Source organism: Protopterus annectens, chromosome 4.part1 (assembly GCF_019279795.1).
Source record: "Protopterus annectens isolate FY-2018-M chromosome 4.part1, PAN1.0, whole genome shotgun sequence".
NCBI classification, from domain to species: Eukaryota; Metazoa; Chordata; order Ceratodontiformes; family Protopteridae; genus Protopterus; species Protopterus annectens.
In genome coordinates this window covers 958,224,396-958,238,333 of record NC_056734.1, presented here as the reverse complement: position 1 = coordinate 958,238,333, position 13,938 = coordinate 958,224,396, and the positions used below count along the sequence as shown (strand labels likewise).

The window sequence follows — 13,938 nt, the reverse complement described above, 5'->3', positions numbered from 1 at the left end:
CTATTAGCACATGGAGTGCCCATAGCTATGCCATCTCTCTGTAAATATATTGACTCGCCAAACATAAAAACATTATTGTATAAGATAGTCTCCATAAATGAGCAAATCAAATCTATCCTTTCATCCGTATAGTTTGAGTTAGAATGTAAAAAATGCTGCATATACACAACGCCCAAATCATTAGGAATCACCGTGAACAGACTCACTACATCAAGGGTAACCAAAATGTACTCACTTGAATCATCCAATCTCTTCAAATAATCATAAAGTTCAAGTAAAAATTGTTTACTGTCTCTCAAGATATGGGGAACAGCATCAACCAACGGTCGAACAGAATACTCAATATATACAGACATTGGTTCCATGAGCCAACCTTGGCCTGCAACAATGGGCCTCATGGGTGGTTTCAAGAACGATTTATGCACTTTAGGGAGGCCCTGTATAATGGGCAAGCGTGGATTATTAACCTTTAAATAATTGTACATATCTATAGAGACATCCTCAGTCAACAATAAATCATCCAACATGCTATACACACTAAAAACCTTCTCCGTGACCATAGCCATATTTATTTCCTGGTAGAAAGCATTCTCACTCAGGAGTTCACCCATGCTATCAATATAGCCACAGGTATCCATCACCACTATGGGTCCTCCCTTATCAGCTGGCCTGATAATGATAGATGGATCTGTCCTTAATGTATTCAAGGCCTGTGTCTGACAAAAATTCAAATTGCATGTATATCTAGGCCTATTTCCATTCTCAAAATGTGAATAAATGTCTTTCTCAACAAGTCTTGAAAACGTATCCAGCAATGGATGTAGTTGAGGTACATACAAGCTATTAGGGCGAAACTCTACATCCATTCTCTCACCCGTATTCATCCCAAAATCTAATTTCAGCTGGAGATTCCTTACAAAAATCTTGACATCTATAATGGAGTCAACCAAATCACTATTACAAGTAGGAATGAAACTCAATCCTTTATTGAGTACCTGCTCCTCATACACGCTCAATATCCTGTGGGAGATATTTATAATCAACGTGTCCCTGTTCTCTCCCACATTTTCTTCAATGTGGGGCCTTGTTGTTCGCTGCCTGAACCCTTCCTTTTGTGACGGCCTCTGCTCATAGACCTCTGCCTCCCTATGCGTGGTTGTTGCGCTATAGGGAAAGGGGTACAAAAGGACTGAGGGTTAGAAATTATGGGGTGAACATCTAATGCTGATGTCTTCCTCCTAACTACTGTCTCCACAACTGCAGTATGTCCCTCACTACTGGTGGTGGAATTACCTAACCCTCTAGTACTGAAGGGTACAGCCTGTATATCAGTAGTATAAGGTGTCGAAGAATCAGTAGCAACAGCTTGTCAAGTCATTGCATTATTGTTAATTACACTGACTGCGGCTCTATCATTCGAACTACTACTTAAACACATTGTACGTGCATTAGAATCTATAGCATCAATCACATTATTAGAAGCAACATTGACATTATTAACACTGTTATCATTGCCACGAAACCAGGGCCAAGTGAAAACATGATTATTTTTAAAGTCTTTAGCGTCTCTTAAAATCTTATTCTTCTTCTGTTCCAACAAACGCTTCTCAAAGAGCGAAACATTATCAAGGACCCTGTCAAGTCTCAAATCAATAGTGTCATTGGCATACTTCATTCGAATGTTCTCATATAATTCACTAACTGATTGCCTTAATGTATCTTCCTCAGATGCATGAAAGTCAATCAGAAGTTGCATGTAATTAAAACTTAACTCTAGGTTAAGTTGCTGCCACTTATATAAAAGTCCAGGAAAGGTATTACCTGACGTGGGCATTTTTAGTACTCGTAGTCCACGGGGTACTATCTTCCTCGCCAGACACGCCTCGAAGTGCTGGCATTGTAGTTGAAGCCTCTTCAACTTTAGAAAATCCATCTCCAAGCGATTCAAGTCTTCAGTTAGATTAAAGATGTTTGCATCCTTGATATCATTCGTGACTGGTTCTAAGTTGGGCTCATACATCATTAGTAGATTATCAGTACCCAGCACACAGTCCTTGAAACGTCCGGCCTTCTGATAGGTTACGCCTGACGTCATTGGAACATAAGGTAACTCTACGTTGCTATCAGCATTGTCTGCCATCCTCCTGGGCTGGTGCAAAACAAGAAAATAAACGTAGATAAAACACACCAACGCACCAAGCCAACGGAGCTCGGACCCTGCTGTAAAAGTATAAATAAGCAAGATAAAACACAGTATCATACGCAGGGTCCCAGGCAGTATAACTCCAGATAACCAGGATGTAATTCAAAATATAATGTCCATGCAAGGTTGGTACACTGCACTCCTCCACACCGGAATCCACGACAAGAAACGATAAAGGCAAATCTGTTTATTGTACAAAACGTTAGCGCTTTCAACCGAAGGCTTCTTCAGACGTATAACTACATCATACCAATCAGTAATTTAAATAGTCACAGAAAAAATCTTATTGGCTAAAGCACTAAATTCATCAATCAATTAATTCCTTTCTCAATTAATAAAGGCATACAACCGATAACTTTTAAGAATCAAACATTGAAATATTAAAATTACATATAAGGAGATACAAGTTAAATATGCATAAAAGATATATATAAGAAATATATATATAAGGAGAGGTGGAATGAATTTTCCAATTCATGATGCCAGAACAGACTAAAATACAAAATAGCATGGACAGTGAGCACTCAAAGTATAAAATGCATAATACATATAGACAGTGGACATAATTCATAAGCATAGTTACATACAACTAAATAAATATATATATAATATAATAAATAAACATTCCTAGATGTATAAAAAGCCTAATGTGTAATAAAAATCATAAATTAATTCATTTCTTAGGTCTAAAACATCTCTTCCTTCTAAGGATAGGTCTGATGTTAACTCTCTCATTAAGACCCGGTGGTTTGTCAGCCCTGCATCTTATAATCCACCTCATCTCACATTCCAGTGTATAGTTCACCAAATCACCCCCTCTCTCACTCTCCAAAACTTCCTGTAACACACAAAATACGAATTTGTGTTGAGGTCCTAGCATCTTATTGTGTTTTGCCAGAGCATTAGTGTCAGTACCTAGTCTAACATGATATAAATGTTCCCTAATTCTCTCTCTTAGGGTCCTGTTGGTCTTCCCTATGTAAAATGATGTACAGGCTAGGCACCTAGCTAAATAAATAACATTCTTGCTCATACAATCTGTCCCTGTGCTGAACCTATATTCAACATTATTATTAGGATTAAGGAAAGTAGTCCTAGTGTCAACTACGGCACACTGATTACACTTCCCACAAGGAATGGTGTTATACTCAAAGTCACACCGTTTAATAGCTTCTCGAGAAATCTTCTTATAGCATAACATGCTCCTAAGATTTGGCTTATTCTTATACACAATCTGTGGTTCTGGACCTACCAACTTGCTAATGTCATGGTCCAGTCTAAGTATCTCCCAATGTTTGGTCAAGAAGGTTTTAATAAACACGGGATCTTTAGTATAAAATAATGGAGCTCTAATTGGCTGTGGTGTGGCTGTCATATTCCCACCTCCTCTCTCATAATTATCAGAAAAGTAAGGTTTGGCTGTTGTTGATCTAAGGCCACAAACCTCCAGGGTCATACAATCAAACGCTTCATCACTATATCCTCTCTTGAGGAACATGCATATCAAAGTGTGTAGAAGTCTGTACTACAACATTGTTCTTAGAAACCACATTGCTGTGATTTGTACAACCCCAAAACTAGGCTCTGTAGTAGTTTTACACAATGAAATAAAATAAAAACTAACACATGCTTTACATCAATGCTGCTGCTGTTTGAATATAATACAATTACACTATTATAGCAGCATTCTTGGCAAAAAATTAAAAATAATTTTTGGTATTATGCATATTGGCATAGATTTGAGTTTATCCAACTTATACATAAAACTACATGAAAAATCATGAAAGGAACATTGTTACTTTTCAGGCCACCTAAATTAGTGCCTCAAACAGGTGGTACATAGCTTGCATAACAGTATGTTTAATTGAGAGTAAAGCTGAAAATAACATACTTGATGGGAACATGTTGAGAGATTTGTCTGTCTTTCTAAATTCAGGATGGCCACGGTGGTGCAGCAGTTAGTGTTGTCGCCTCACAGCAAGAAGTTCTCCAGTTTGATTCTCGGCTGGGGTGCCTTCTGTGTGGAGTCTGCATGTCCTCCCTGTGGTCGCGTGGGCTTCCTCCAGGTGCTCTGGTTTCCTCCCATATCCCAAAGACATGCTGTAGGTGGATTGGACACTCTAAAATTGGCCCTAGGTGTGAGTGCGTGCATGTGTATGCCTTCTGTGGAAGGTTGGGTGCTGGGCTGGCAACTCAACACTGTAAAACTCCACTGCCAATCATGAGCGGACAGCTGATCTGCTGTGGCGACCCCTAACTGGGAAAAGATGAAAAATGAAGTCTGTCTTTCTAAATTCCATATGGGTTGGTGGGCAGAAAAAAATATGAATGTGTTAACACAAACTAGAATTTTTAAACTACGTCTATGTAGAAGATGGCACATATAAATACTTAACACCTTAATGTTCTTTCTTGTCAGAAGGACCCAGTGGATCTGTGCAACTCTATTGTGATGATTTAATTATCCATTTCTCTCCTTTTAATTTACAAAATTGTATTGAGAAAACAGAATGGATGTATTCACATAGTAACTCAAACATAGTGTAATGCAAAAGTAAAATAAAATTGTAAATTAAAATGTGAAACTGAGACAACCTTTTTGTAACCTAATAAAAGAAGTGTGTAGTCCACAACAAATCTTAAACACTAAACTGGTCCAGAAGGATAAAGCACACAGTACGAAGCAATAATACATCCTGTTTTAATTGGAATAGCTCAACACAACAGACAAAAAGATAAAAAACACTGATTCAAAAAAGAAATGAACGGATCTAGCGCTTTCATCCACCAGCATGTGGACTTCATCAGAATCAATTAATCAATTGACAAAAACCTTTTTAAACAATTTTTGGCACCAACACAGCACTTCCATTTAAAGAAATACATCTCAAAAAGTTCTTCAAAATGTATAAATGCATCCATTCTATTTTAAAGTGCATATTGTGCACTGTAGGTTCAAAATACATCAGTTATTACATAAAAAATAAAAATAAATAAATATACACATAAATAAAAACATTGTGTATACATATATCATATATTACTATATCTATTGATCGCTGATTCTAATTCTAATAAATACTAATAAAAATTACATAACTAGCTGTCATGTATATACCTAATAGACAGTGTTCAAATACTTATAAATAAAATCCACTTTTGATACCCAGTGGATATGTGTATGAGTATCCATAGGGTCAATCTATATATAGCAGCTGTGCGTAAACATTAATAATAAATATTGTAGATACTAAAAATACGAGGGATCATGATTGTAAAATCAATATTTAAACTAAATATTAATATTTATATAAATAATAAATCCAAACACCAATAGCATGCACAGAGTCCTATGGCAGCGGCAATATAAGGCCAATTTAATTCCACAACTCCACAAATCTGATACCAAACGTGTATAAAAAACGTTTATTAAAAGGACGTGAGCGCTTTCACCATGAGGCTTCTTCAGACGTTCATCAAACACATCATATTAACGTCTTTAAAAACTAATACAAGTCTCCCTATTGGTTAGAAGACAGCATCACATGTGCACTCATTGCATTGGCTAAGCAACCCTATGCAACTACAGACAGTGCATTTAAAACACGAACAATACACTTATATAAAAAATAATAATGATAAGGGATACAATAGTAAATACTACAATAAGAACTACGATATATCAGAACCAACACTTGTACATAAAGTATCATGACATACATATAAATCTGTCTTATAGTGCTGGCAATACTGAAAGCTGGTACTTATGGGAGATAAAATAATCATAAAAGTATGGGCATCCAAGCAGGAACCTCAAACCTGCTTCCTCGGTCTTGAACACCTCTTTTTCTTTAACATAGGTTTCAAATTCACCTTCTCATTCAATCTGGGCAAATGGTCAGCTCTACATCTAATGATCCAGCGTAGTTCACACTCTAGTGTGTAATTGATCAGATCACCACCCCGTGTACTTGGAAAAACTTCCTGTATCACACAAAACAAAAAACTATGTTGGGGGTCATGCAACTTCACATGTTTAGCCAGTGAATTCACATCTGTTCCCATTCTTATGTGATATTGGTGTTCCCTAATCCTTTCACGTAGGGTCCTATTGGTCTTGCCAATATAAAAAGATGTGCATGCGAACAGATGTGAATTCACTGGCTAAACATGTGAAGCTGCATGGCCCCCAACATAGTTTTTTGTTTTGTGTGATACAGGAAGTTTTTCCAAGTACACGGGGTGGTGATCTGATCAATTACACACTAGAGTGTGAACTACGCTGGATCATTAGATGTAGAGCTGACCATTTGCCCGGCTTGAATGAGAAGGTGAATTTGAAACCTATGTTAAAGAAAAAGAGGTGTTCAAGACCGAGGAAGCAGGTTTGAGGTTCCTGCTTGGATGCCCATACTTTTATGATTATTTTATCTCCCATAAGTACCAGCTTTCAGTATTGCCAGCACTATAAGACAGATTTATATGTATGTCATGATACTTTATGTACAAGTGTTGGTTCTGATATATCGTAGTTCTTATTGTAGTATTCACTATTGTATCCCTTATCATTATTATTTTTTATATAAGTGTATTGTTCGTGTTTTAAATGCACTGTCTGTAGTTGCATAGGGTTGCTTAGCCAATGCAATGAGTGCACATGTGATGCTGTCTTCTAACCAATAGGGAGACTTGTATTAGTTTTTAAAGACGTTAATATGATGTGTTTGATGAACGTCTGAAGAAGCCTCAAAAGCGCCACGTCCTTTTAATAAACGTTTTTTATACACGTTTGGTATCAGATTTGTGGAGTTGTGGAATTAAATTGGCCTTATATCGCCGCTGCCATAGGACTCTGTGCATGCTATTGGTGTTTGGATTTGCTGTTTATCTGCTGAGCACTGAGTCCGAGCTCCGTTGGCTCTGTGTGTTCTTTTGTTGTATTATCGTGTTATTTATATAAATAAGTTGATCTATGGCAACCATAGCTATATGGGAGTACTAATCCACCTACACATATAATAAAAACTATAGATATAATAAATATAGTGTACCTATGTTGACATCACTATTTATGGGGAACAAATATGGAAGATCACATAAGAGACATACATACAAATAAGTATGCAGATGCAGAAACAAATGCTTAAATGTATTACATATTCTTATATTTGTACATTCTTATGTTTATACTTTTCTGCAGTAAAAAAGAAGCCATATAGGTAGTAAGCCCTATAGCAAATAACTAATTTCCACTAAAAAAATGTTAAAATGTAAACAAACAAACAAAAAATAAAAAATAATAAAAAAATGTTGAAAGTACATATGTATAACCCAAATTAAATTAAATCCATAACAACAAAATGTATATCCTATTGTGCTATTTGTAGAATAGGATTTATAGTAATATAATTATTTAGTCCAGGCAATGTGGAAGCATCAGTTAAAATTTGCCATCTCACCTCTTTCGCTGCTAAATATACACTAATGTTACCACCTCTGCTGTTCTCGGTAACATGTTCCAAGATGGCAAGTTTGAAGTTGTGGGTACTGTCAGTGTTCATTACATGCCAATAAAGTGCATTAGTGCTATCTTTTTTCTTAATAGCATATAAATGGTTATATATACACTTCTTGAACATATGTTCAGTTTTACCTATATAATAGCAAGTGCACATTAAGCATTTTGCCATGTAAATGACATTTTTTGTATTACAGTTACCTCTCCCAAAGGTAATTCTCGTCCTATTAATATTATCCAATGCAACTCCTTCCTCCTCTAATATAACCTGACAATACCTGCAACATTCACATTTTCTAGCTCCTTTATGTTGTGTGCTCATGCTCACTACCCTATTGTTTCTTTCAAATATACTTTTTAAATTTGTACCCATTTTGTATACAAATCTTCCACAGTCCACTATCTAGGGTCAGGATGTTCAAATACCTTTTTAGTATTTCTTTAATATGTGCAACCTGCGGAGTGTATTCCAGAATACCTGCTCTTTTATATTCAGTTGCTGGATCTTGAATATTGTCCCTGTTAATTAATGGTTTCCCCAATACTGGGAAATATTTTTCCCTCATTCTCCTATAACATAAGTTTTAATTTCATTAATTAGATGGGGGGATATCCCCTATTTCTAAACAGACCACTAATAAAATCAATCTCTTCTATCATCTCATTATAATTGGAGGTCATGCGAGCTGCACGTATGCATTGACCTTTAAAAATACTCTTTTTGGTCCTATATGGGTGATTGCTTGTAAACTTTAAATAGTTGTTAGAAAATGTATTCTTCCTATGGATACGAGAAAGGAAACCCTTTTTAGTAATAGATATAAATGCATCTAGATATGCAATACCTTCATTACTACAATTGTACGTGAATTCCAAGAAATGACTGGTACTGTTGAGATAACTAATAAATTCTTCTATATTCTCTTCCTGTCCCTCCCATAAAATAAAGATATCATCAAGGTATCTGGTGTAGTATCTTATATACTTGAAGTAATCACTTTTGAAGATTTTTTTTCCATTTCCCAATCCAGCATAACTAAATTGGCATATATTCGGGCACAGGCAGCCCCCATGGCCACTCCTTGGGTCTGCCTGTAGTACTCCCCTTCAAAGTAAATAAAATTGAAATCCAAGATGATACCCATTAGTTCCATAATAACATTAGTATGTTCCCAATCAAGGCTGGAATACTGTTTAATACTGTTATAGAAGCTGTCCAGACCCTCTTCCTTGGGGATACAGGAAAATAGATCGATAACATCTATTGTTATAAAGACCAGTCCTTCTTTCCATATAAATGGTGTTAAATTCCCCAGAAACATTCACAAATTTTTGATCAAATGTGGTACCTTATTATAAATATGTTTCAACCAGGTATCAATAACCACTCCCGAAGGGAATGTCTTAGAGTGTCCACCTGAAATTATAGGTCTAAATGGAGGGTCTATAAGATTTTTATGTATTTTAGGTACCCCAACTATGGTAGCAAGTGTAGGATGTTCCATTGTCATAAATTTGTACAACTCTACATTAATCCTTCCATCTAATAACATGTCCTCTAAAAACATGTTGATATGTCTATATCCAATATTCATTTCTTTCAATGATACAGAAACATAGTTCCCAGATTGTACTAATATATCAAACATCTTATTAATATATTCATTATAATCATATAGTACAATCCCACCCCCTTTATCCGGCTTCATGATTCTCACAGATCTATCATCTACTAATCGTTGTAGCAAAGTTTGTTCTCTCTTGTTTAAGTTACTACTGTCTTTATTTACACAGATGTCATTCTTTAACAAATATATTTCTTTAGTAACTATTTTTTCATATAAAGCTACATTTAGATGAGAAGGTGGAATATATGTACTTTTATTCTTCAATTTACTATTGTCTCCTGCATTGGATATGCTATTAAAATGTATGGCCAAATTTATTTTCCTGAGATTTTTTTTTATTTCAGTTAGACAATCTACAACCATAAATTTCTTTCTGGAAACAAATTTCATTCCCTTAGAAAAAAGGGTAAAAAACTCATCGCTTATTTCCATACCCGTATAGTTAAATATATTAAATTCATTTTTTTGAAGCACAATATTTTCATTGTCAATGGTATAAGTGCTACTACTGTTATTCTCTTCACTTACAACAATACATTGATTAGATACTTCATAAAAGTTAGATGTTAATATTCCTTCCATTCTTGATTGTGGGGGTATCTCTGTCCCCCTCCTTTTCTGTTTTCTCTCCATTTCCAATTCCTCTGCCAATTTGTTTTTAGACCTTGATTCCTTCCCCCATAAAAAATTTCCATTCCCTCTATAGGGACGGTAAAAACCATTATTGTTCTCTATATTCTTACTATCATGCATTTCTGGATAATTTCCTATTTCTTTTTTCCATGGATATGCCATTTTATTTTTATAATCAATCATGTCCCTCTCCAACTTCTTATATTTTCTTTGTACAATGCTGTAAGCCTTGCGATCAGCTTCTATAAACTGCTTATGATACAAATTCTCCCATTGATCAAACAGCAAATCATCAGAAATTAATTTGTTAAGCTTTTCCACTTTTTCAATATACTTACATAATTTCTCATCATTTTTCTTTATTAACAGTTTCATAAAATCATAACCAAACTGATTAAATAATATCTCAAATTCATCACAACTCTGCTCATCAAGTAAAATGCCCATAGGTTTCTTAAAAAATCTGAGTCCCTTAGGGACTAATTTCATTGTCAAACATTTATTGAGATAGGCATTGTCTATCTTAATTCCCCTTATTATGCTAAGATTTTTCTCCAGCGCGTATATTAAATCACGTAAAGTACCATGACAGCTATCATTCAATGCACTACTAAGAGAATCATTGCAACCTGCTTTATCGAAACAAACATTTACAGATATAAAGTTGTCCTATTTATCATTCTTTCCACTCGGTTTCTTAAAAATGCCACTGTTAATATTAGCTTTAGCCCGAGGGCTAGAGCTGTGCTGTACTTGCCTTGATTGGGAACATACTAATGTCATTATGGAACTAATGGGTATCATCTTGGATTACAATTTTATTTACTTTGAAGGGGAGTACTACAGGCAGACCCGAGGAGTGGCCATGGGGGCTGCCTGTGCCCCAATATATGCCAATTTAGTTATGCTGGATTGGGAAATGGAAAAAAATCTTCATAATTAATTACTTCAAGTATATAAGATACTACACCAGATACCTTGATGATATCTTTATTTTATGGGAGGGACAGGAAGAGAATATAGAAGAATTTATTAGTTATCTCAACAGTACCAGTCATTTCTTGAAATTCACGTACAATTGTAGTAATGAAGGTATTGCATGTCTAGATACATTTATATCTAATAGTAAAGAGGGCTTCCTTTCTTGTATCCATAGGAAGAATACATTTTCTAACAACTATTTAGAGTTTACATGCAATCACCCATATAAGACCAAAAATAGTATTTTTAAAGGTCAATGCATACGTGCAGCTCGCATGACCTCCAATTATAATGAGATGATAGAAGAGATTGATTTTATTAGTGGTCTGTTTAGAAATAGGGGATATCCCCCCATCTAATTAATGAAAATAAAACTTATGTTATAGGAGAATGGGGGAAAAATATTTCCCAGTATTGGGGAAACCATTAATTAACATGGACAATATTCAAGATCCAGCAATTGAATATAAAAGAGCATGTATTCTGGAATACACTCCGCAGGTTGCACATATTAACGAAATACTAAAAAGGTTCTGGAACATCCTGACCCTAGATAGTGGACTGAGGAAGATTGTAGGGGATGCACCCATATTTGTATACAAAATTGGTACAAATTTAAAAAGTATGTTTGAAAGAAACAATAGGGTAGTGAGCATGAGTACACAACATAAAGGAACTAGAAAATGTGGAAGTTGCAGGTATTGTCAGGTTATATTAGAGGAGGAAGGAGTTGTATTGGATAATATTAATAGGATGAGAATTACCTTTGGGAGAGGTAACTGTAATACAGAAAATGTCATTTACATGGCAAAATGCTTAATGTGCACTTGCTATTATATAGGTAAAATTGAACGTATGTTCAAGAAGTGTATATATGACCATTTATATGCTATTAAGAAAAAAGATAGCACTAATGCCCTTTATCGGCATGTAATGAACACTGACAGTACCCACAACTTCAAATTTGCCATCTTGGAACATGTTACCGAGAACAGCAGAGGTGGTAACATTAGTGTATATTTAGCAGCGAAAGAGGTGAGATGGCAAATTTTAACTGATGCTTCCACATTGCCTGGACTAAATAATTATATTACTATAAAGCCTATTCTACAAATAGCACAATAGGATATACATTTTGTTGTTATGGATTTAATTTAATTTGGGTTACACATATACACTTTCAACATTTTTTTATTATTTTTTATTTTTTGTTTGTTTGTTTACATTTTAACATTTTTTTTAGTGGAAAGTAGTTATTTGCTATAGGGCTTACTACCTATATGGCTTCTTTTTTACTGCAGAAAAGTATAAACACAAGAATGTACAAATATAAGAATATGTAATACATTTAAGCATTTGCTTCTGCGTCTGCATACTTATTTGTATGTATGTCTCTGATGTGATCTTCTGTATTTGTTCCCCATAAATAGTGATGTTAACATAGGTACACTATATTTATTATATCTATAGTTTTTATTATATGTGTAGGTGGATTAGTAGTCCCATATATCTATGGTTGACATAGATCAACTTATTTATATAAATATTCATATTTAGTTTAAATATTGATTTTACAATCATGATCCCTCGTATTTTTAGTATCTACAATATTTATTATTAATGTTTACACACAGCTGCTATATATGGATTGACCCTATGGATACTCATACACATATCCACTGGGTATCAAAACTGGATTTTATTTATAGGTATTTGAATACTGTCTATTAGCTATATTCATGACAGCTAGTTATGTAATTTTTATTAGTATTTATTAGAATTAGAATCAGCGATCAATAGATATAGTAATATATGATATATGTATACACAATGTTTTTATTTTCGTGTATATTGTTTATTTATTTTTATTTTTATGTAATAACTGATGTATTTTGAACCTACAGAGCATGATATGCACTTTAAAATAGAATGGATGTATTTATACGTTTTGAAGAACTTTTGAGATGCATTTCTTTAAATAAAAGTGCTGTGTTGGTGCCAAAAATTGTTTAAAAAGGTTTTTGTCAATTGATTAATTGATTCTGATGAAGTCCACATGCTGGTGGATGAAAGCGCTAGATCCGTTCATTTCTTTTTTGAATCAGTGGTTTTTATCTTTTTGTCTGTTGTGTTGAGCTATTTCAATTAAAACAGGACATATTATTGCTTTGTACTGTGTGCTTTATCCTTCTGGACCAGTTTAGTGTTTAACTTTTTGTAACCTAGCTTGTGACTTATTTAGGTAATTATACATCCCTCCATCTCTGAGCTCAGTACTCATATTCTCACAACAGGAGAAACTGTTTTAGTTTAAACATGAAACCCATATTTCAGGCTTCTTTCTCTATCTCTGAGCTCAGTGTCCATATTTGTACAACAGGAGGAACTGTTTAGGATAAATATCAAGCAGGCATGTCAGGATTCTTTTGCTTTCAGTACACAAAAGACACTTAAATGTACACGTCAGCCATAACTGAAATAGAAACTACCCTTTTCAACTGGAATTTGAGCAAAATACAAAAATTAATTCATTGTGAAAATTGTACTTCTTAGAGGAAAAGGAAGGGAAGAATATAGTTTAATAATATATAAATATCAAATGTATAAGACCGTGAATGTCCAAACTTGTTCACTGTTATGGTAATATGAGAGGAAATTATGTGTATGTTTGAGTGCATGTATTTGTGTGTTATTAGTTCACCTCCTTATTTCATCAGCTTTAACTGCAGCTAGATAGTGCTTTGCTTGACTGGGTTTTGCATCAGCAGTTACCTCATTTCTTAAGGCCTAAAATTGTAACAGTGCCATTCCACCTTCTAGGGTTTTTCTTTGTGTCATTTGCACACAGTTTTGCCATTGACTGATGGCACAGTGGGAAGTTATTGTCTTCTGTCCTGAATATATAGCCTTGTGGCCGAAGATGGAGGAAGTAAGTATGGGCATGTTGTCCCAGACATCTGATTATGTTCCTGTAC

The 13,938-nt window shown here is 34.7% G+C and overlaps 1 protein-coding gene across 1 annotated transcript in view; it reads left to right on the top strand.

The window, feature by feature from the left end:
* Positions 1-13,938, top strand: part of PRSS56 (serine protease 56) — a 2,212,799-nt gene that overhangs the window by 904,993 nt on the left and 1,293,868 nt on the right. The window lies entirely within an intron of this gene.